Below are 23,573 nucleotides of genomic sequence, written 5' to 3'. Positions count from 1 at the left end.
TTATTGCATAGGAACCACGGCAACTCGGCAACAAAGTGGCAGACCATGTAACGTTGCAGAGCACTGATGTGCATATTGTGTAAAAGTCACAATACTGACTGACTCAATAACTGTAGAGTTCACGACCTCCTCTAGCAGTAAATGGACTGGTTCTTATATAGTACTTTTCTACTCTACTTTGAGCCCTCAAAGCACTTCATTCGACACACCTCATTCACCCATTCACACACATTCAGACAAGCATTTCTTTCTATGGCTAAGTGCTTTCTATGAAACATTCACACACATTCATACTTCGACGGTTGCAGCGGAGAGCAACTTGGGATCAGTATCTTGCCCAAGGATACTTTGACATGCAGACTGGAGCAGCCAGGAATCAAAGCACCAACCTTCCGATTAGTAGATGACCTGCTCTACCACCTGAGCCACAGCCACGCCAACTTTTTTACAGATTAGGAATTTCATTATTTTTAGTTTCCTGTGTGCTTACTGCATATCATTAGTTGTATTCAAAGCATAAATGACATCCATCCGTCCATTTTCTTCGACCTTCTTCCAGGGTTGCAGGGCACCTGGAACCTATTGCAGCTGCCAGGGTGAGAAGCGGGGTGCACCTTGGACGGGTCACCAGTCTGTCACAGGTCTGAGAGAGCCCTGGTCCATGTGAACCATTCACACTCACATTCACACCTATAGGCAATTTAGAATAATCAACTAACCGAACCCCACTAATGTTCTGGTATATTGGCTTTTAGTCCAAAGGTAACCCACACAGCAGGTTGGGGATGATAAGGTAAAGGAAAAGGGAGAGTCTAAAGGAAAGAGAGAAGGGTGAAAAGAAAGGGATAGAGAAGAGGGAAATAATAAAAAAGAAAAGAAAAAATGAAAAAAGAAAAAATATTGAAAAAAAAGGAAAAAAAAGAACCCCCCCCAACACTTCCCTGTGAGCAAGCACTAGGCGACGGTGGAGAGGAAAAACTCCCTTTAAACAGGAACAAACCTCTGGCAGAACCAGGCTCAGGGAGGGGCAGCTATCTGCCGAGACTGGTTGGGGGGGGTGTGAAAGGAAAAGAAAAAGGAGGGAGAGAGAAGAAAGGGATACAGAAGATGGCTAGAGGAAAGAAAGGCAGAGAGGAGAGGTGAACGTCAAGAAGATGGATTAAAGGTGGTGGAAGACAAGGCTAGCTTTGTCCTGGTGGAGCTAAAGAAGCAGCAGAGTTATTCCAGAATAACCTTGAAGTGCTTTTTCTTTTTCAGGTAGCTTCTTGCAGACCTTTCTGCTGTAATATGATGTTATGCAGGTTATTGATGCTTTCAGGATTCTGCTCCTCAAGTTTCTTGTACCTTTTCTCAAGTTCTTCAATTTTTTGGTGTTTTTCTTTCATTTCTTTATATTTCTGTTCCTGTACTTTCAGTGCCTCATGCATATCTTTATTGCATTGCTGGACTTGGACATTCATGTCTTGTAAATCTTGACTTCTCCTCTGCACTTGTTGAAGTGTACAGTGCACGACTTTATGCATTTTGTCCTGTTGTTGCTTCTGCTCGTGCGTTTCAGTCATTGTGTCCTGGACATTCTTGTACAGATCTTGCAGTTGTGCATTTTTTTGCACCATATGTTGGATCCTACCCTGCATCTCAGCACACATTTGCTCCAAATCTTTCTTGTATTCTTCCATTTTTTTTTTTTTGCTTTTTTCTACGAGTTTTGAGTTTGTGTTTCTCTTGTCAAAATCTTCGAGAACAACTTGCAGCTCTCTCTGCGATTTTTCCTTTTGTTCTTTAAGTACATCTGCATTTCTTTTCTGGGCTTCATCAAGCTTTCCCTGTAAGCCTTGGAGCTTGGTTTCGAACTCTGTGCGTATCGCATCCTGTTGTAATTTCTCTTTCAGCATGTCTGCCTTTCTTTTCATGGCTTTATTAAACATGACTCGTAAGGATTCATTTTTTCTTCATTTCTTGGAGTTTGGATTCTAATTCTGTGCGTAACTCATCCCGTTCTTCCTTTACTTTGCATGTGTACATTTCTTTGCAGTGCTTCATTGAACATTACTTGCAGCTCTTGATTTCTTCTCTCTGCGACTTGGAGCTTGCAGCACATATCGTTGTCTTGTGTATTCATTTTACGGTCACTGCAGATTTCTCCTGGTGGCTCATTTTGGCCCTCCATCTCACTGTTTCTCTCCTGCAGATGACTTTTCTCCTCCTGCATACTGTGATCAGATGCACTTCTGAAGGATTCAGTGTCAAGTAGGATTTCTGGCTGATCACTTGAGCCGGGGGGTGGGGGTGGGGTTGGGGGGGGGGGGGGGGGGGGGGGGGTCAGCATCAGTGCCAAGTTGGATATCTAGCTGAAAACCCCAGTAATGGGTGTCGGTTTCAGGGTCAAGTGGGATTTCTGGAAGATCACCCCATTCAGGAGGGATTTCAGGCTGATCACCCAAGTCAAGGGGGTCGGCGTTATCACTCTCTCTTAGGTGCTGAGACATGCTGTAATCTTGATTCTCACTCACTGCTACGGATTCAAATGTTCCCAAATGCTCCTTAGTTGATGCTGAACTATTGAATGCTGCGAGCATGAAAGCTGTGAACAAACTGACTTCTAGACTATAGGAATAAGAATCAAATTCACTATTTCAACAAATAATGTTTAAGTGGCAATCATGTTTCATTTTCATTTTAATCAAATGAGAGCATTTGTTGCTTTCTCTTGTCTAATAAGTCACTGAAAATTATATATATATGTATATACATGTGTGTTTTGCTATCTTTGTGGGGAATTTCCATTGACTTCCATTCATTTCTACAGCCTAAACCTTACCTTTACCCTTTTCCTAACCCTAACCATCACATACCTAACCCTAACCTAAACTCAATTCATACCTTAGCCCTAACTCTGACCCCTGACCCAAAAACAGGGTTTCCCCTTGTGGGGACAAGGTTCCAGTCCCCACAAGGAGCAATTGGTCCCCACAACGTAGTATATGTCAGGAAAATTGTCCCCACAAGGTATTATAAACATACGCACACACACACACACACACACACACACACACACACACACACACACACACACACACACACACACACACACGTAAATATGTAAATACAGCCAATAATTTTATGGCAAGTACCAAAAATAGCTTTTGGCAGATGATCACTTTCTGGCACCAGCAGCTGTTGAATGTGACTGAGTAACTTCTAATCTCACTTTGTTACTTTTAAAATTAAGTAATCAGTAAAGTAACTAAGTTACTTTTTTAAAGGAGTAATCAGAAATCAGATTACTTTCTCAAGGTAACTATACATTCACTGGTTATTACAAATCTGTATGTTTTAATTTCCTGTCAAGATTTACTTTTGCAAGAAAAACACACGACATGTATGACTGCTATTCCTCCACTGTTAAAATCAATGTGTAGGAACTTAAACTTGCTAAGCTGCTGTAAGTATAGCATCATAACTTTGTTTCTAAGGTATAGCACTGGTTATTTTAAATGGGAGAATAAGCAGAGGGAAACCAAACAGTGCATTCATGATGATGGTCTAATTATGCAAACCACCAGAATAATGTCACTACAATGAATGCCTCTCCATGACACTTGCATTTGCAATTGTAAAAAGAACATCTGCAGAGGCTGACAAAAAAAACACTGATGTTTGACACTGTCCTGGCAGCAGGAATAATGCAGAAAAACCATCATCCAGCAGAAACTGCACCATGACTAGATTGTCTTCACCTATTAACTGTGCGTGATTCCAAATCTGCATATAACATCAATGAGGAAGGAATGACTCATTAAATAAGACGTGCAACATCTTGATCTATAGCAATAGTAATGAGACATAACATTATATTTTCAAAATGTATTCATGGTGCTTTAAGACATGTGTGGTCTAAAATAACCAGCGTATTAGGTGTCAGTTATATCTGTTTGCCTACGGGACACCAGCCCCAAACTGCTGCTCTCTCAGAGAAACACACAAGGTGTTCTTTGGCATTGTGCCACGGCATTAGTGTCGCACACGGATGCTTGTAAATGATCTCCTGACGCCACATTCAAACGCACAAAGATAAGCGACACTTTGCAACATGCACGGTTACTGCAAAGAGGCGGATTTTAACCAGAACCTTTTCCTAACTACTTTTTGACTAAGCCGCAGAGTATAAACAAAAGCCAAAATTAACTGAAAAGGAAAGAAATCAGCAAGTGATATCAAAGCAAGCCACCGGCTTGCCACTCTGTGTCACTTCAAATAGTGCCGGCTGTATTTTTCCATGCAAGCTGTGTCAAGCTGAACAAATCAGGTAAGGGGAGCAGGAAGTCAGACACAGGAAGAGTAAAGAAAATCTAGTCAACTTTGCAAACTGCAGTGACCCCATGCAGACAACATGCTCTGCTTCTGAAATGATCCCAGTGTGACCTGGAGCCACGTGAAGGACAGAACAAAACTGTATTGGAGACAGTGGGATTTGTTCACGACCACCACCACTTCAAGCTCCTAATTTATCTCTGTTTAAAGAGGACCACTATCTCTTGGCATCCAACGAAGAATACCTTCAGCTGATCTGTCTGCAATGCCAGCATCATCTGACAGAATGGCAGTGTTAGATGGCTCCGGATGAGAATGCACTGGAGACACTTGAAATGTGTAGTGTAGAAAAAAAGTGTAGAAAAGTGCAAATGAACTATGATGGTAATAATACCAGTAAAGAAAGCAAGAAAGTACCCCTCTGACCTGATAGGTGGTGTGTGGTTTCTGCTACATGAGAGGAGTTGGCTGAAATGGAGCCACAAATAGACTGGATCAGTGGACCAGTTACTCTAACAGGACTGGTGTTTGGGTGGAGCAAAGCAGCTTTCAGAGGGCTGATGGAGTTAAAGAGGACAGTAGATAGACAGCCTGTGAAACCCAGAGAGCCAAGCCGAGCCAGGTCTGGATCCAACTCATCATAATCTATGGAGAAAAGACAGAGCATGGTGTTTTATAAAATGTACAGTACGGTGTGATCATTAGGACCAGATTACTTTTTTAATAAGAATGCAAGAGCAGAGATGGTGAAAGAATATTATTTTAAAGTGGAGTCAGCATACACTCAGCTTTATCATCATTCTACTTTTGTATTTTATTGATGCTTTTATTTTGTGTTGTAATTTTGATTCCATTTATTGTGTATTCTCTTGTTCTGGTGTGTTTTTGTTCCCATGTTCAGCACTTTGGTCGGTGGTTGCTGTTTTTGAAAGTGCTTTATGAATAAAGTTGGATTGGCTTCTGTGGCTGCAAAAGACACCCTCAAATCCAGGCCTCGAGGGCCGGTGTCCTGCAGGTTTTAAATGTGTCCCTGATCCAACACACCTGAATCAAACGGGGGAATTACCTCCTTAGTATGCAGTCAAGTTTTCCAGAGTCCTGCTAACGACTTCTATTTGACTCAGGTGTGTTGAAGCAGAGACACATCTAAAAGTTGCAGGACACCGGCCCCCGAGGCCTGAATTTGAGGATCTCTCTTGTAGACGTCTCTGGGAAAACAGCTTCCTGTCTTGACCTCTGTAAACATTTTCCTGCTGAGTTTATGGGCTTGGTCACCTGTTTTGGGTCGCATTGAATATAAAATTAAGTCTATTTTGTGAACTTGTGATTGAACAATCGTTAGCCAATGCGCGCATGGTTTCGCATCCATTTTTTTTAACCAAGATGAGGATGGCAGTTACAGTCATAATATCATGGCTTCAGAAACCTGTGTGAGATGTCATTGTAGCTCCTCCTACCTTTTATACTGTCTAGTTGTTAGCATGTTGTCTTTCTTAATTCTTGGAAAAAGTTGCTGTCATGTTAGCAGCTGTTCTGGCCTGTATGCACTTTTCAATTTACCAATATGTCCTTGTCATTTTGTGCAATAAAAATGAGAGCTATGCTCACATCATATATATCCTATATAGTCTAGACAACACCCCCTCCAGTGATGGAGCCATCATGATGAAAGTTTTGAAAGCCTCATTGTCTGATATGGCAGAACATCTCTGAAATTAGCCAATCTGAGTGCTCTTCAGCCTGAAAGGCCTTGCTGTCTCACTTACCGTGCACTCTGCCAAGAACTAGTGACCTTATCCTGTTGAATTCTACATCAGATGTCAGGTTGAAGCTCTCTTTGGCATTCTGGTCAATCTGAAAGAAAATAAAAGGTTTCCCTTCAAAATGGGCTTTTAAATAAGCCCCACCACTTGAATGGATGGTGAGTGCTTTAGTATATACAACCAATCATCCAACCAAAGCTTAAATTGGAGCTTTAAATGTATCAGCTATGAATGCAATATAAATGGCTTTGCGCAAGTTTACCCTGAAATACCAGCAATACAAAACAAACTAGATGTGTAATGGGGAGAGACCTGTGATCGTTGTACTATGCCATTTGTGATCCTGAATGTACAGAAAAGGAACTTTGGGATGTGTTTATCATCCATATCTTTCACAGTATGCCAGACTTTATTGTATGCGAGTGTTTCATCTGTTTGCTGCTTCTTCTGCTGGTCACTGGACAGAAGGGACGTTAAGCAACGAGGCCGACTTTAAGGTTTATTACTAAGAAGTGCTAAGTGCTGTCTTGTATGTACATATGTAGGTTTGTGTTTGCGTGTGTGCACCTGCACAGAGACAGCATCTGCCAGTCTGCTGATGGTAACAACATGTAGCTGTCGGTCAGCGAGGTTCTTCACTTTGCTCCTCAGGATCTCTGCATCTTTGCTGCTGTCCAGTCTGTACCTCACCTCCAGGTTATCTGTGGTTAACAACAAAACAATACACTTCTATATTCCTGTGTGGCACGAAGAACAGCACTGAATATATCTGAATGCAACATAGAGATCCTATAATTACAGAAAATTTTGTCTAAAATGATCTTATATGAGCAAAGACATTTTTCTCTGTATTAAAAAAAAAACGTTTTCATCGTCAGCATGCCTTCGTCCCCCGCCATTTCTGCCTTTTGTCTGGACTCATTACGTCTGGCTCTCTCCTAATAATCTGGTATTTATACACTGATCAAGCATAAAATTATTACTACTGACTGGTGAAGTGGATAACACTGATTATCTCTTCATCATGGCACCTGCTTGTGGGTGGGATATAATAAGGAGCAAGTGTACATTCTGTCCTCAAAGTTAATGTTTTAAAAGCAGGAAAAATGGGCAAGCGTAAGGATTTACGCACAATATTAAGCAGGTGGTCAAACTGTTATGCCTGATCAGTATATATAAATACCAAATTATGTGTTGGAATTCTTTCATACCAGTTTATTTTAATTTATGTGGGACTGCATGCACCTAATGCATATTCTGGACCATGTGCACCCTCATTTCCAAGAGCCGAGCTTTATAAAGTGAAGAGAAGATGAAAAATAATGCAGAACAAAACAGATGAGATTCATATGTCCGCTTGCATTGATTTTCATTATTGTATAATCTTTTGTTTACAAACAGACCTTTCACAAACTTCATTGCAAATAAAGCCTGTTAATTAATACCCATTATTATAATAATTATTAATGGTTGCTATCTGTGGCTGTTATTAGTAGCTGTGCTTATATAATGGTGTGCTCTCTTTGTGTCAGTGGGTACACTTTTGTTTCTCATTTGTAGGATGCTGATTTTTTTGATCCTCTATCACTTTTTTGCTTCCAAAGTTATTCTTCTATTCATGATTACAGAACCGAGACGAACAAACTCACATTTCCTTTTCTCCACTTCTGTGTTAATGAAAATTGCACTTCTTCCTTGATGATGTCTCAATTGCCGTGTCCAATAACTTGAGGTGGAAATGGCAAATTTATATGCAAATTATGAAGCAGGGGGGTGTCTACAGCCAGTAAACAGTTTTATTCATGACCCAACACTGTTTATCCTATGTTTAGCTCTGGGCTGACACACTTGGTCTCAACCACTCATCAAGCTGCAGTATGTATAACTCGGTTGTGTCACTCACTCTTCACTTGATTTTGCCAGCAGTGTGGTATTATCATGAGAGGGACTCCTCGTCTTTTTGCCAACAACTAGTTGTTTGCTTCCTTTGACTCACTGCTGTATTGAGCCTGTCAATATCTGGATTAAGTACCAGGTTGAAGTCTCCTCCTATTACCAGTGTGGTATCAGAGTGATCAGAGAGTGAAGTGAAGAAAGCATGAAAGAAGGAGGGGGTCATCAACATTTGGTCCGTATATACTAGCAATGCATAAATCTATATTCTGAATAGATAAATTAAGTATTATAAATCTGCCTTTTGGATCTGTTGTAGTGTTTGTAATTTTAAAGTTTATCTTCCTGTTAATCAATATTGCTACACCTCGTTGTTTGGAGTTGTAGCAGGCTGAGTACGTGTGAGGGAACTGTGAACACAAATATGTACCGTATTTTTCGGACTATACGTCGCTCCGGAGTATAGGTCGCACCAGCCAAAAAATGCATAATAAAGAAGAAAAAAACATATATAGGTCGCACTGGACTATAAGTCGCACTTTTTGGGGGGGGGGGGGTTTGATAGAATCCGAGACTCAGAGCACAAATTCCATCTTGAACGGCAATTTAAAATAATAATGGATTAAAGAACAGGACGCACACGGTTACACCTACGTTATGCTAACGTAGCACATTCAGCTACATGACGCACAACGAACACGTGTTCGGTATTGTAACGTTGTAAACACACTTCCAAAGTCCGCGATATTCACAACAAAGGTCGTCTTTATTAACAGAAAAACGGCTGCTGTAGGCCACAGCCACGCCAACCACAACTACAACAGCGGAACAGCAACACACACACAGGCAAGCTCTCGGTCTTTTTCTCTCTCTCCATGCTGCCTTCACGAACCTCCCGAACAGTCCGAAATCCCACAACATCAACACGCTCTCTAAGAGAATCGCTACAGTATGTTAACGTAACATTAAGTTATTCAGATAACCATAGCATAAAGAACATACTAACAAGTTAACCAAACCATCAATCCATTGAATTCTTCATCCTCGGTGTCACTTCTAAACAATTCCGTACACTCCGTAGACGAAGCGCCGCTTCCTCTTCTGTGTCACGTTAGTCAGACTCGTCGTCAGCTGCAGTTCCAATTATTCCAGCCTTTCTGAATCCCAACAGGATGGTTTGTCACTGAAGCCCATGTTTTCTTGATCCATCCAATGACTTCCAGGAAAGTTGGGTGGCGCATTCTCCCAGTTGCCGTTAAGCTGTGCTCTCCATCCATCATCCACTGCGCCCACAGGTTACGCAAGACTGCCTTAAAGCTGCAGTTCACGGAGATGTCAAGTGGCTGGAGTATTTTGGTTCATGTGTTATAAATGTCACATATACGTCGCTCCGGAGTATAGGTCGCACCCCCAGCCAAACTATGAAAAAAAGTGCGACTTATACTCCGGAAAATACGGTAATCAACCAATCGTATTCAGCTCACTGAATTTAGACATGGTCAACTTGAGCTTTTGATGTTCGAACCAAGCATGAGAATGCAGAAGAAAGGTGGTTTAAATGATTTTGAATGTGGCATGGTTGTTTGTGTCAGAATTGGATGCAAACATAAAAGCCTATTTATCAATGGTCCAGGTAGAGGGTGGTGGTGTAATGGTTTGGGGGATATTTTCTCTGTATACTTAGCTGAAATACCACAGCCTACCTGCAAATTGTTGCTGACCATGACCATCCATCCATCCATCCATCCATCCATGAATATATTAAAGAAGATATTAATTCAAAAGAACTGGATCTGCAAAGGTAACAACTGAATAATAACCCAAAAATAATTCAGTATTTAGAAAATGGAGCCGCGCTCTAACAATGTGAATATACAGAAGTTGTTCACAGTTTCCTTACACCACTTTAAATGAACAATGACTGACCACAACTGGTGGTAGGAAGATATACTGCTAATCAGGCCTTTCTGGAAAGCATATTTTCCTTCATCCACTGCATATTTCAACATAGATTTTTATTATTTTCTTTTTTAGTCTAATTCATATCAGCACATCTTGAATAATAATTTTGAATTCTTATAATACTGCTGAGGCCCCTGTAACAATGATAGGAGAGTTTCATTCAGAGTTAAAGGAGACAAAGTGAGAGCTGCAGACAGAACAGGAGGCAAAAGAAAAATGTCCCAAGTTTCAAATCATGCACTATTTATATTTTTTATCCCTGTTAATGATTTTTATTTTTTTAACAATTTTATACTTTTAACACCAGTTTGCCTTTTCAACTGTGCTTATTAAAGGTGAAGAAACAGCAGTGAGCCAGAGGCAGTTGTAAAGTGTGTTCACACCGTAATGACCACGATTAACAAGTCAGCAGAGGTGATCGGCAAACTGACAGACTCAAATGATGAGCTTGAGTTTATCAGCAAGATGTCAGCTTGTAGGGGGTGAAAAGTTGGAGATGCTGAACCTTCCAACTTAAACATTTGCTAACGAGACCGGGTGCCAGAAACATAAAATTCTGTGTAGATTCACAAGAAATACTTTGTCAAAAAAGTAGAAATTTGCATACACAATCTTTTTGTTTGGTTTATTGAGTTGTCATCTTTTATGAATCTTGTCTGCATGTTCCCTATCTTCAGCCGCGAGACTCATCGCTCTATAAAAAAATGCATATACATTAAAAATGATGTTGGACATACAGTAGCAATGAAAACAGCAAAGAGGAAGCACAGTTTCATGTGTGAAATTGAGACACATGAACAAATTGGAGTCTATTAGATAAATATGATTCAAACCACTGCAGTGCAGTACCTTTAATACCTATAGTGTGCTCTAATCTCTGTAATAAAATGTTACGGTCAACAGTATCAAAAGCTGCACTGAGGTCCAACAGGACAAGAACAGAGATGAGTCCACTGTCAGAGGCTGTAAGAAGATCATTTGTAACCTTCACTAATGCTGTTTCTGTACTGTGATGAATTCTGAAACCTGACTGAAACTCTTGAAATAAACCGTTCCTCTGCAGATGATCAGTTAGCTGTTTTAAAACTACTCTTTCAAGAATCTTTGAGAGAAAAGAAAGGTTGGAGATTGGCCTATAATAAGCTAAGACAGCTGGGTCAGTGATGGCTTTTTAGGTAACAGTTTAATTACTGCCACCTTAAAAGCCTGTGGTACATAGCCAACTAATAAACAGATTGATCATTTTTAAGATTGAAGCATTAATAAATGGTAGGACTTCTTTGAACGGTCTAGTAGGAATGGGGTCTAGTAAACACGCTGATGATTTGGATTAAGCAGCTATTGAAAGACCAACTGGAGCGAGAGAGGCTAAACAAATACCAGCAGTGCTGAAAGCAGCCGAACATGAAGATAAATCTTTGAGATGGTTATGAATAATTTTTTCTCTGTCTAAAATTTTATTTGTAAAGAAATTCATGAAGTCGTTACTAGTTAAAGTGAAAGGAATACTCGGCTCTACAGAGCTCTGACTCTTTGTCAGCCTGGCTACAGTGCTGAAAAGAAACCTGGGGTTGTTCTTATTTTCTTCAATTAATGATGAGTAGTAAGATGTCCTAGATTTACAGAGGACTTTTTTTTTTTTATAAAGCAAAAACCTTTTTTTTCTAGGCTTAATGAAGTTCTACTAAATTAGTGAGATGCCATTTCCTTTGCATCTTATGGATTATCTGCTTTAAGCTGCACATTTGTGAGTTATACCAGGGAGTCAAGCACTTTCTTTTTCAGAGTAACCACAGTGTCCAGAGTCATACACAGTGAGGATGTAAAACCATGGTCTCTGTGGGAGTAGAGTTTATGTGTCTGCTCTGCACCGTGTTGGCACATGGCATTTTACTCTGTCAAATCAGATGTTTCCAAATTCTGTAAAATTCTGTCTCACCTAATTTTTCACTATTTTCCGATTTTATCAGCCTCAACTTTATACTTCTGTGTACACTTGGGTTAAAGCATGCACGCGGTTACCACAAAAATACCAGTTTAAGTGCAGGAAAAGGCATTTGCATGGCTTTACTAGGTGAGTCTAAATTGTAATAATCTGTTTACAGACATTCAAATTCACCATTTCACTTTTACTGCTCGCAGGTAGCTAAAACATCCCATCAATGAATCGTGGATTTCAGGGCAGGAGAAGTGCACCTGTTAACTCTTATGCAGTCATTAGCCACATGTGCTCAGTGCTGCAGTGATTAGATGAACACAATGAAATAAAGGCATTAATGCGTCACTTCAGCAGTCTGATGGTGGTGGAGTATTTGTATCTGATTTAACAACTAGTTTGTCAGCAATTATAACTGTAAAGGTGGGAATAGTTTATATGTGGAATTTCAGCCAGCCACCAAAGAAAAGCCCCTTTCTTCTAACCTTTTAATTCAAGAAAAAAAAAGGATAATTACTGTAAATTACTTAATGATACCACCTCGTTCAACCTGTATTCAGTACTGTAGCTTCTGAATGCAATGCTTTCAGCTCTAAAATGTTCAGTGTCAATGACAGTATCAGTCTCCAATGACAAAAAAACCTGTCTTCACTCACAGCTGTTAGCGTACAAGAAAACAGACCACAGTAATTACTAAGACAACTTTCACAAGCTGTTTCACAAGTTATCTTTTGTATGGAATGTTCTGACTGTATTCTGTGACCATGGTGGGAAGATAACACGTTTCTATACCACACCACACCACACCACACCATACCAATTTATTTATAAAGCACCTTAAAAACAACAACAGGGCTGGCCAAAGTGCTGTACAACACATCAATCACAGCAAGAAGCACAGACATAGAACAGAACAATATAAAAGACACACCAGTAACAAACACAGTATTAAAATTTAAATACTTAAAGTATCAAAAAGTTTTAAAAATAAGGAACTACAAAAGAGAAAATTAACTTAACACCACAGTCACAGTCTCACACTGGGTCGAAGGCCAGGGAGTAAAAAGTTCCTTTTAAGCGAGATTTAAAAACAGCAAGTGATTGAGCCTCTCTTACATACAATAGCAACTCGTTCCATAATTTTGGAGCCGCAACTGCAAAAGCTCGATCTCCTCTGAGTTTGCGTTGCGACTTTGGAACACATAGCAGCATCTGGTCTGCTGACCTAAGGGAACGAGATGGGGCATAAGGGAGCAGCAGTTCAGACAAACAAAAAGGGGCATGACGATTTAAGGATTTAAGAGCAAACCAAAGAATTTTAAACTGGATTTGAAATCGAACTGGAAGCCAGTGAAGAGAAGCCAAGATTGGGGTGGTGATGTGCTTTTTTGTCCCAGATAAAAATCGGGCAGCAGCATTTTGCACCATCTGTAGGCGAGCAATGGAGGAACATTACAACCCCCTATGCTGTTGCACTCTGTATTGTTGTTTGACGATCTCATGTGATCTCATGTGAGCAAACCCAACCACCACCATGAGCTGAATATGTCATCTGTCTCATCATGTCGTGTTCATTGTGTTTCTCATTTTAACCCTTTGTCTCTGTTGTGCAGCGCTGTGTCTTAGACTAATCCTACTAAGATTGATTGATCATTGCTAAGAGAACATCTGTTTCTGGCAACAGCCTGACTAATATTTCACTCCTGACTGGATCCCAACTTATCATCCAGAGCATGATGAAGAATCAGATGTTTCAGTTTAAAATGGATGTTTTGTATCTCATAACAACTGCACAAGTTATCTTTAATATGGAATCTTCTGACTATATTCTGTGACCATGACAGGTAGATAATGTATTTCTATAAATTATTCCATGCTTCCTTTTTTTGTCAAAAGCCATGCAGACCACTGCTGTACTCTGTATTATTGTTTGACTCCTTTAAAAGGCAAATTAAATTCTTATAAAGACAACCTTTGTGCAGATTGATTTTTTTCAGATTTACATAACACATATAAAAAAATAACAAATGCTCAGCTACAGTAGTTTCTGCATATCAGACTTAGCAAACAACCTGCTTTGATGACGTACTTTTTCTTTCTGCAGTGACATCTGCAGCGTGTTGCTCCTGTGACCCTCATCTGCAAATCTCTGAACAGGCAACAAGACAACTCCGCTGTATTTACTTTTCAGAGTTTGCGAGTTAATAAACATGCGAAAATGACCCGACTCTGCAATGTGTTTTATAGCATCACCGGAGCGCATGTTGGACTTTTGAATGATGGTCAGGTTAGAGTTAATCTCTTCACTTCACAGGAGTGCAGCTTCTCCTCTCTATCAGCCTGTCACAGCAGCTGCAAAGCCAGCAAACTGTGTGAGATGCCCTTCATATGTGCACTGCTGCAATTTAACACACTGAAATAAGAAGCTGCACAAGTCAGGCAAGTGGTTGCCATATAACAGGAAGATTTCCTTGATGAAAATTTGGAACAGAACGGATGAGATCATCCCGCCCACCCACTGAATTTCCACTAACACAGGATTGGGAGTGTGCTGAAAATGAAAGCCAGTAGCTGTAGGACTGCTACTACAACTACAACTGCAAGAAGACCTGCTGTAGCAATATCGCTAAAATTAGAAACATCCTGCCTCAGCATGATGCTGAAAAGCTAATTCATGCATTCATTACTTCTAAGCTGGACTACTGTAATTCATTACTATCAGATTGTTGCTCTTTCTTTTGACAGGAGCTGGAAAGAGAGAGCAGATTTCTCCCATATTGGCTTCTCTTCATTGGCTCAGTGTTAAATCTAGAATAGAATTTAAAATTCTTCTTCTAACAAACAAGGATTTGAATAATCAGGTCTCATCTTATCTTAAAGAACTCATAGTACCATATCATGCCAACAGAGAACTTTGCTCTCAGACTGCTGGCTTACTTGTACTTCCTAGGATACTTAAGAGTAGAATGGGAGGCAGAGCCTTCAGCTTTCAGGCCCCTCTTTTGTGCAACAAGCTCCCAGTTTGGATTTGGGAGACAGACACCCTCTCTATTTTTAAGATCAGGCTTAAAACTTTCCATTTTGATAAAGCTTACAGTTAGAGCTGGATCAGGTGACCCTGAAAATAGAGCTGGATCAGGTGACCCTGAACCCTCCCTTAGTTATGCTGCAACAGCCTAGGTCTATTGCAGCATAACTAAGGGAGGGTTCAGGGTCACCTGATCCAGCTCTATTTTTAAGATCAGGCTTAAAACTTTCCATTTTGATAAAGCTTACAGTTAGAGCTGGATCAGGTGACCCTGAACCCTCCCTTAGTTATGCTGCAATAGACCTAGGCTGTTGGGGGGTTTGCATGATGCACTGACTGTTTTTTTTTTCAACTTATGTCTTTTCACTCTCTGTGTTTATAGACCACTCTGCACTCAGTGTTTGCTCATAGGGGGCCGTTTTGATTGTTGGGTTTTCACTTTAATTATTGTAGGGTCTTTACCTTACAATATAAAGTGCCTTGAGGCGACTGTTTGCTGTGATTTGGCACTATATAAATGAAATTAATTGAATTGAATTGTTTGAGCTGTAGACTGTTTCAACATACAGCGCTAAAAATCAGAGGGGACGATAATTTTTATCGGTGATCTTAGTCTTTCCCTCTGTACTCACAGCCAGCAAATCAACAGCTTCGACTTCACACTCAGCTCTCTTTACACAAAAGAGTAGTGCAGCACCCACTCATCACTCACCTGTGAGCAAGATCCCAAAATACTTCAACCGACTGGTATAAATTGTAATGGTACATAAACTGGTATTGATGTAGTACTTTTTAGTCTGACTAACCAATCAAAACACTTTCACACTAAAACACCATTTTACACACCTTCATACCACACTTTATTCTATGCACTTTAAATTGTTTATTTATGACACATACACTCTAATTGAAAGATGCATCGGGGGCAATTTGAGGCATAGCATCTTACCCAAGAACATTTCAACATGCAGACAAAAGGAGACTCTACTGAGCCTGAGCACATCAGTGTCAGGCTTTGGCTACTCAGACCAAAACATGGTTTCAGATCAGTTAATTATTGGTTTTGGTCTAAGCAGAGGTGGCAAAAGTACTGACATTCTGTACTTAAGTAGAAGTACAAGTACTTATGTTAAAAAATACTTTAGTAAAAGTCGAAGTACTGGTTCAACTTCTCTACTTAAGTAAAAGTAAAAAAGTACAGGCTCTGAAATGTACTCAAAGTAAGAAAGTAAAAGTAGTTCTTTGGAGGATGTTTCTACCTGCTATTTTTGTGTAAAACAAACCGAACCTCATTATATATTATTGTAATAACATAAAATAATATTACATGAGAATACAAATGTTATTCCAATCTAAATTTTAATCCTAATGAATGCACTCAGCTTGAAACTGTTATGTAGGACACAAACTGTGAAAGGGAATTTAAACACAGCTCTGTTCTCTGTGTCCTCCATAGTAGAGGGTGACTGTGCCTCCACCTAAAGAAATGCTGTATTCAGTGATCTCAGCATCAGCAGCTTTGATTCAAACTCATCTCTGCTGCACTGATGTAACCTGTAACTCTGACCATGAATACAAACACTGTGCACCAACACAGAGCTTTACTGTAAATACAGTACAACAAGCTAACCTATTTATTACACACTAAACTGCAGTATTTTCATACAATCTTTGAATTACACAAAGTCAGCATACTTCAGTTTGTTTTCCAGTCCTTACCTTTAATTCTAACCTCTCTTCTTCCTCTCCTGTCCTCTTTCTCCATCTCTGAGTGAACTTCTCTCTCTTTGCTCTCCCTGAAATACAGCAGCTCTTCTTTTAGCTAGCAGACACACTGTGTGACAAACTGCACACACTTTGTGTGTTTGCTGATATTTGTTGAGCATTTAGAAACGTTGCATTTACCTGACACACGTTACTCCCTTCATGCTCGCTCCTCTTCAGTAGCGCTAATTAAGCTGTTTATGTGCCGCAGCGCAACTTACGGACTCGGTCCGGCCCGATTATAGCGCTATAAATGATACATTAATTATATGGGTTTGTGTATTTAATCCCTTTGTACGAGATCAGCCCCGGTGATGGAGGATACACCAGTACGATTGTCTCTTATGTGTTATTATTCCTCTGTTTAGGCTCAGATCGTTTGATGTTTGACGGCGCACTGACCGGAAATGCAAACTTCTCTCTGACGTGTTAAAAAGTAACGAGTCTGTTTGAAAATGTAAGAAGTAGAAAGTACCGATACTTGTGTAAAAATGTAGGGAGTAAAAGTAACAAGTAGTCAGAAAAATAGATACTTAAGTAAAGTACAGATACCTGAAAAATCTACTTAAGTACAGTAACGAAGTATTTGTACTTCGTTACTTCCCACCTCTGGGTCTAAGTAATGAATTTCACCAGACTTATCCTTTATTCAGTTATTCACTGAAACATATTCTTCCTGCTTGAAGCTGCAACAAAGATGAAAATGTTACACAGGTGCAGCGACAACCTCTAACAACACAGCAGCAGCAGCAGCGCATCAACCAAGCTGCTCACAGTCTTGTTCTTTCACCAGAAAAAAAAAAGCATGTCCAAGAGTTTTAATGGGGTGCTTCAGTTTATTGCAGTGCCATGTTGAGTACCTGATCGCCATGGTAACTATGTGACCTGCTGGCCATCAGCTTCCTCCTGGGTTATTAACGCAGCCTGTTCACAGTCTATTTACACCTAATTTAGGTGGTATTCTGCTTTCAGCAGCTCTGTCAGCCTTCTTTGTCCTTTTCAACTCAGATGGGCCCCTCTTGTCTCCTTATTGGCTGAACTGACAACAAGTTCATAAAACAAAGAAGTGAATGGCAGCAGAGGAGAGGAGAACCAAATGAGAGGAATAACAAGGTGAATGGAAGAACTGTAGTATTAGAAAATAAGAAGGATGACAAAGGTTGATTTAGGAGAAGAGGCGGAAGTTATGGATGAGCCCATTATTGTCTGAATTCTTCGCACACATTAGAACCTCAATGTTGACTGACTTTGATGTGAGTCAATATCAGATGCCTGTTATAAAAAGAGCAACAAACAGCTTTAAAAATCCATTCAAATATGATATTTTAATAAGACTCTAAGAATATTTCATATTCACTTTGTTAGGTACACCTGTTCAACTGCTGTTTAAGGCAAAAATTTTGTCAGCCAATCACATGTCAGCAACTCAGTCCTTTTAAGTATGTAGACATGGTCAGGATGACCTGCTGAAGCTCAAACTGAGCAACAATAAGGGGAAGAAAGGCGATTTAAATGACTTTGAACATGGCACGGCCGATGGTGCCAGACAGGCTGCTCTGAGTATTTCGGGCTGGTCAAGAAGCTCAGGGAGACATTTTCAGAAACTGATGAGGATTTTCCCCCACAACCATCTCTAGGGTTTACAGAGAATTGTCAGAAAACGAGAAAATATCCAGTAAACGACACTTCTCTGTTAATGCCAGCGGAAAGAGGAGAATGGCCAGACTGCTTTGATATTAAAGCAACAGTAACTCAAATAACCACTCATTAAAACCAAGATATGAAGAACATCTCTCAGTGCACAACATGTCAAACCATGAAGCGTTTGAGTTACAGCAGAGACTAGAAGACCACACCAGGTGCCACTCTTATCAGCTAAGAACAGGAAACTGAGGCTACACTTCACACCACGTTGCCTGTTCTGATGAGTCTAAATTTCTGATGGTCGGGTAAACACGTGAAAGCATGGATCCATCCTGCCTTATATCAACAGTTCAGGTTGTTATTAGTGGTGGTGTAATGTGTGGGGGGTCTTTTCTAGGCAAACTTTGGACCCTTAATGCCAGCTGAGCACAGCTTAAAGACCACTACCTACCTGAGTATTGTTGGAGACCATGTCCATCCCTTTATGATCACAGTCATATGCTTCCAGCAGGATAACACACCATGTCACAAAAACTGAAATAATTTCAAACTGCTTTTTTGAACATGACAGTGAGTTCACTGTACTCGAATGGCCTCCACAGTCACCAGATCTCAATCCAATAGAGCACCTTTGGGATGTGGTGGACTGAGAAATTCATATCATGAATGTGCAGCTGACAAATCTGCAGCAAATGTGTGATGCCGTCATGTCAGCGTGAACCAGAATCTCCGAGGAATCTTTCCAACACTTTGCTGAATTTATGAAGAATTAAAGCAGCTCTGAAGCAAAAGATGTACCTAATGAAATGACCAGTGACTGTATAAGTTAATTAGGTACACCAAACTAAAGCTATTACAGTCTAATGCCACAGTCCTGCAATAAACCCTGTATCAGTGGGGGTTGTAATGTTCAGTTTATGCTAAAACTCAGCTTCATAATGCTGTTGAAGAACGTAGTTTGTGGTGTTTTTCAACTGTTCAAGTACTTCCTTTGTTATGTTTGATTGAAAATACTTGGCACAGTACTTTGCACCAGGACACTGATAGTAGTATTAAGGTGGAAGCACAATTATATATTTCTGTATTTATATTTGGTCTAGTGCAACCATGCCATTTTTACAGCTTAAAAATATGAGCAACAAAAAGTCATGGTTATTTTACAAAGGCCAGCTCAGAGTGTTTGATGCAAGAGAAGAAAAAAACTTTCCTTATTAAAAATACAAAGAGGATCTGAGTGCTCACCTGGCTTGCTTAGCAGCACAGCCAAGTACTCTCTGTGGAAGGAGCTGATGTACAGGAGGAGAGCAGGACTCTGGCTTGTCCTGAAGCTCAGGGACACATTTTCTGCTTTTAGGGTCATGTCAGAGTAGATGGAGGAGGGGAAGGCGCTGCTGCTCCTGTTCAGCTCATTCGCCATCTGCTCCTTGAAGGCATAGCTGACTGATGTTTCTGACTTGAAGCTGGCTGAAACCTCTGCAGGGAGACAGACAAATTTAATTACAAACACAAGTCACAGCAGTCATGTAGAGGATGTGGCACTCGTTATATTTTGAATATGCAGAGGGTGAATTTAGAAATTTGGCTATGTAAAATTAGACTTGAGCAAAGAAAAGTTTAGCAAACAGCTGTTTTTCCTCACATCAAGTGTTCCTTTACCATTTCATGTGTATTGTACTGTGCCACATCATTTCACAGATCTTGTATGGTAGTATGAGTTGCATGGCCATAAACAATATGTCGTCACACTGACAACTAATCTCGCTAGAGACGATATTAATGATTCAAATATTTAAATGTGCTGTGCCTCTGTTTCACTGACAACACCTAATTAGTGAGCTGGTGAAAAGGCAGCCGCAGGAAACCAGCTGACAGGTGGAAAAAATAAACAATGCAAAATCTGCCTCTCTAATTATAACACAGACAGATGTCAGAGTTCTGATTTCTGCTGTAAGTAAACCTGCACAGTTCCAACAAGCAACACAGTTGCAGTAATAACTAAATACACAGGAGGCTGCGTTACTGTGCTGATGTGATGACTCAGTATTTCTCTGATAACTTAAAGTGTGGGTCCTGTATGTAGTAGTGTTTTGACAGAATGTCTTCATCAGGAAGCCCCGCAGGGGTTTCTCTACTGACAGTTTTCCAAAAAATGAGACATGTGTCAGAAATGTTCAGTTGAAAATCTGCACACAGCTTCTGGTTTCCATTTTAATATTGTCTTCTTCTTCTATCTTCTTCTTTTTCTTCCTCCTTTTAGGGATCAGCACAACTGATCTTCCTCTTATGCCAGCTACGCATCTATAAACCTCCTTTTTGGATTTTCATTTCTCTTCCTGTCTGGGCTGGCTTTAAACCTGCCATCAGGGTTGCACAGGCTTTTGCATTCTTAGTGCCAACACCAAGCCAAGATAACTGAGAAGCATTGTATCATCTGGCATAAAACCTAAGCCAAATCAAATATACCTACCTGCAACAGTAGTGTGCTGGTGGAAACCATGCTACCGATCCATTTTCCATCATAGTTTAAAAAGGATTTACCGAAGACTTTAAACCTTAGTCCATCCTTTCAGAATGAAAACAAAGTGATAGCGCACTACATCACAATAAAGTAAAAATAAAATGATTGCAGTGATTTTAGAAACAGCAGCTGAGCAACTTGTATTTTCTATATGTTCCATTCATGTATCTGTTTTATTGTTTGTTTTGTTAAGTAGTTTTTTCCTCTTGGCGTCAGGCACTTTGTGACCTTGTCTGTGAAAGGGGCTTTATAAATAAAATTTACTTGAATTTTTTTCAAATTCACCCACTGAATGCAAGTAGTTGCAGTGACCATATGGTTATAAGAGGTTGAGCATGCAAAGCCCTCACCCTCTGGGCAACCACTTTAGATTGCAAGTTGATCACCTGGTAGGATTCAACCTGTCTCCTACTGCTGTCCAACTTAAACTGATTGCAATTACTCTCAGACTGATTTGCATATCATTCCTGTCTAATTTATGAATGCAGACAGATTACCAACATGTCGTAATCCATCTCAGTTGTGCTGATGAGTGCAACTCGTCTGTGACGAGTCTCTTTCCAGCAGGGTTCTACACTCACCTGGTTGTATTCTGGTTCCACTTCTATATAAAATGAAAAAAAAAAAACCAACTCCAAGGTTACCAAGGGCCTATGTAAGTCACTATTTGTTGAGGAATTTCTGAATTTCAGTTTCAGCTCTATTAAGTTCAGGCTGGAGTCTGACTATAAGTAATTGTTTTGAATTTTCATTTAATGTGAATTTCTGTGCACGTAAAAGGCCAAAAATTTGTGAAATTTGCCAGTTTATCAAAGTCAGTCACAGACTGCATGTGAATGCCAACAATTCAATCATAAATTGACACACCAAGGTCGCTTTGATGATGACAGCTGACTGTGTATCTTCAAAACTACTATTTCAAAGTCAACAAGAAAGCACTGAAATAACTGGACACACTTCGGTCTCAGACCACTGTTTTCCATCAAGCTCAAAATTAATTTGAAAGATTTAAACAGCTAACCACAGATATGACATACAAGACTATAACTGGCATCATTATATAGAGCATATCTCAACAAGTTCTGTACAGGATTAAAATGGTATGTAGCTGCACATTAGGAGAATGTGTTGTGTGGAGTGTGCCCCTGTACAGCTTATTTATCATACTATGTGTGTTTTATTAATAGACCACTTCCAGGTGTTGCACTGTAACACATATTAAGGTGGCCACATTGGAGGTCAGCAGCTATTCAAAAGATGCTGACTGGGTTTAAAACTTCAAAAGATGCAAACACTTACAGGACAGGTTTCTGTATTGATTTAGATTATCTGACTTCTGATGCATATAGAGGAAGTTGTGTGCAGATTAAGTGAGCTTGTTAGTTTTCTCATTATGATATTTATGTTTACTGAGGCACACTGAATTGAAAACAAAACAAAAACTAAGAACAAATTTAGGAAAATTCTGTCTTTGGATCCAAATTTCCCAATGACAAGTAGCAAGCTAATGCACTGTGTAGCAGCATAACATAATACAATTTTTGAAGCAGAGAAAAAGAATAAATATAAACACATTTATATGTGTTATGTAAAAACAATGCAATTACAAGAACTGCCCTATTGCTATTCGTTATTACAGCCTAAATTCAAACTCATGAGGGATAATATTAAAGTACAGTAAGGTTCTGTTTGTCATCATTTATTTCTGAGCTTGAAGACCTCAAACATACATCTCTGTACCTTTGTTGCAGAAAGGTCCAGCGTAAGCAGATGAGCTGCAGTCGCAGGAGAAGCTGGTGGGTCTCTCCACACAGCGACCCTGGTTCTGGCACAGTGAGCCGTAGCTGCTGCAGTGGCCTGGACATCCTGCCTGAACCCCAGGGGTGATCTTTGCTCTCTCCTCCAGGTCCAGAGTGATGCCATTCAGCTGCAGAGAGCGGATACAACCTCGAAAGCCCTTCTGCCTGGAAGCTGTGCCTCCTGAGGAGACACATACACACACGAAATTCAGGACATACTGGAATCAAATTTGTCTTTTCTGTTTTGTTTTTTAAAAAAATAGAGAATAGTTAAAATATATTAAAATATAGTGACATATGTCACAGAAAGTGGCAAATCCTCACATCTGAGAAGCAGTTACTATTAAAAAAAATCTAGCAAATATTGTTATTGGGTATGCGGAGATGTGCTGCTTTTGAAGGCTTGTGCATCTATTGCCAATAATCTACACTGCAAAAAGCAAACACCTTTCTAACTGTGGAAATCTACGGGGCATTTTCAGCCACCTGAGTTTGTTCCCTGGGATTGACCTGATGAACAGGTGAAAAAAAGCTGAAACACTTTTATATTTGGAACACTATGAGAATCACAAATCTGTATTTTAACAGCTTTCTACTTCCATATTCATCGTTTACAGTGAAAACAGAAGAATGGCTGCAGGACGATGCGACGTGGGAGACAGATTTGAAATTTTCGCAGTGCTTTACCTTCTAGCTGTTATTGATCTTAATCAAAAACATTGCACACGTGATTTTTTTATGGTTTATGTACTCAGACACGTATGAATGACAAACAATCTGTATTATCAAATTCTTGAGCAAAACTGACTGATCTGATTCTGTTATTAATGGCAGAAAATATTCGGCACCTCCAGGAGAAAAAGACTTGTCACCAGCTTCATAAAGAATTTTTAAAAGGAAGCTCAGTGAAACCCAAACTGGCAGGTGAAAAATTCAAGAAACTGACTTTTCA

General features: G+C 39.9%; 1 pseudogene; it reads right to left on the bottom strand.

Annotated features, from left to right (window-relative positions):
• LOC115793078 (contactin-associated protein-like 4) overlaps positions 1-23,573 on the bottom strand; it is a 90,756-nt pseudogene that overhangs the window by 5,514 nt on the left and 61,669 nt on the right.

This window comes from Archocentrus centrarchus, chromosome 15 (assembly GCF_007364275.1).
Source record: "Archocentrus centrarchus isolate MPI-CPG fArcCen1 chromosome 15, fArcCen1, whole genome shotgun sequence".
NCBI lineage: Eukaryota > Metazoa > Chordata > Actinopteri > Cichliformes > Cichlidae > Archocentrus > Archocentrus centrarchus.
The sequence above is the reverse complement of the archived record's forward strand: the minus strand, read 5'-3'. Positions and strand labels throughout refer to the sequence as shown.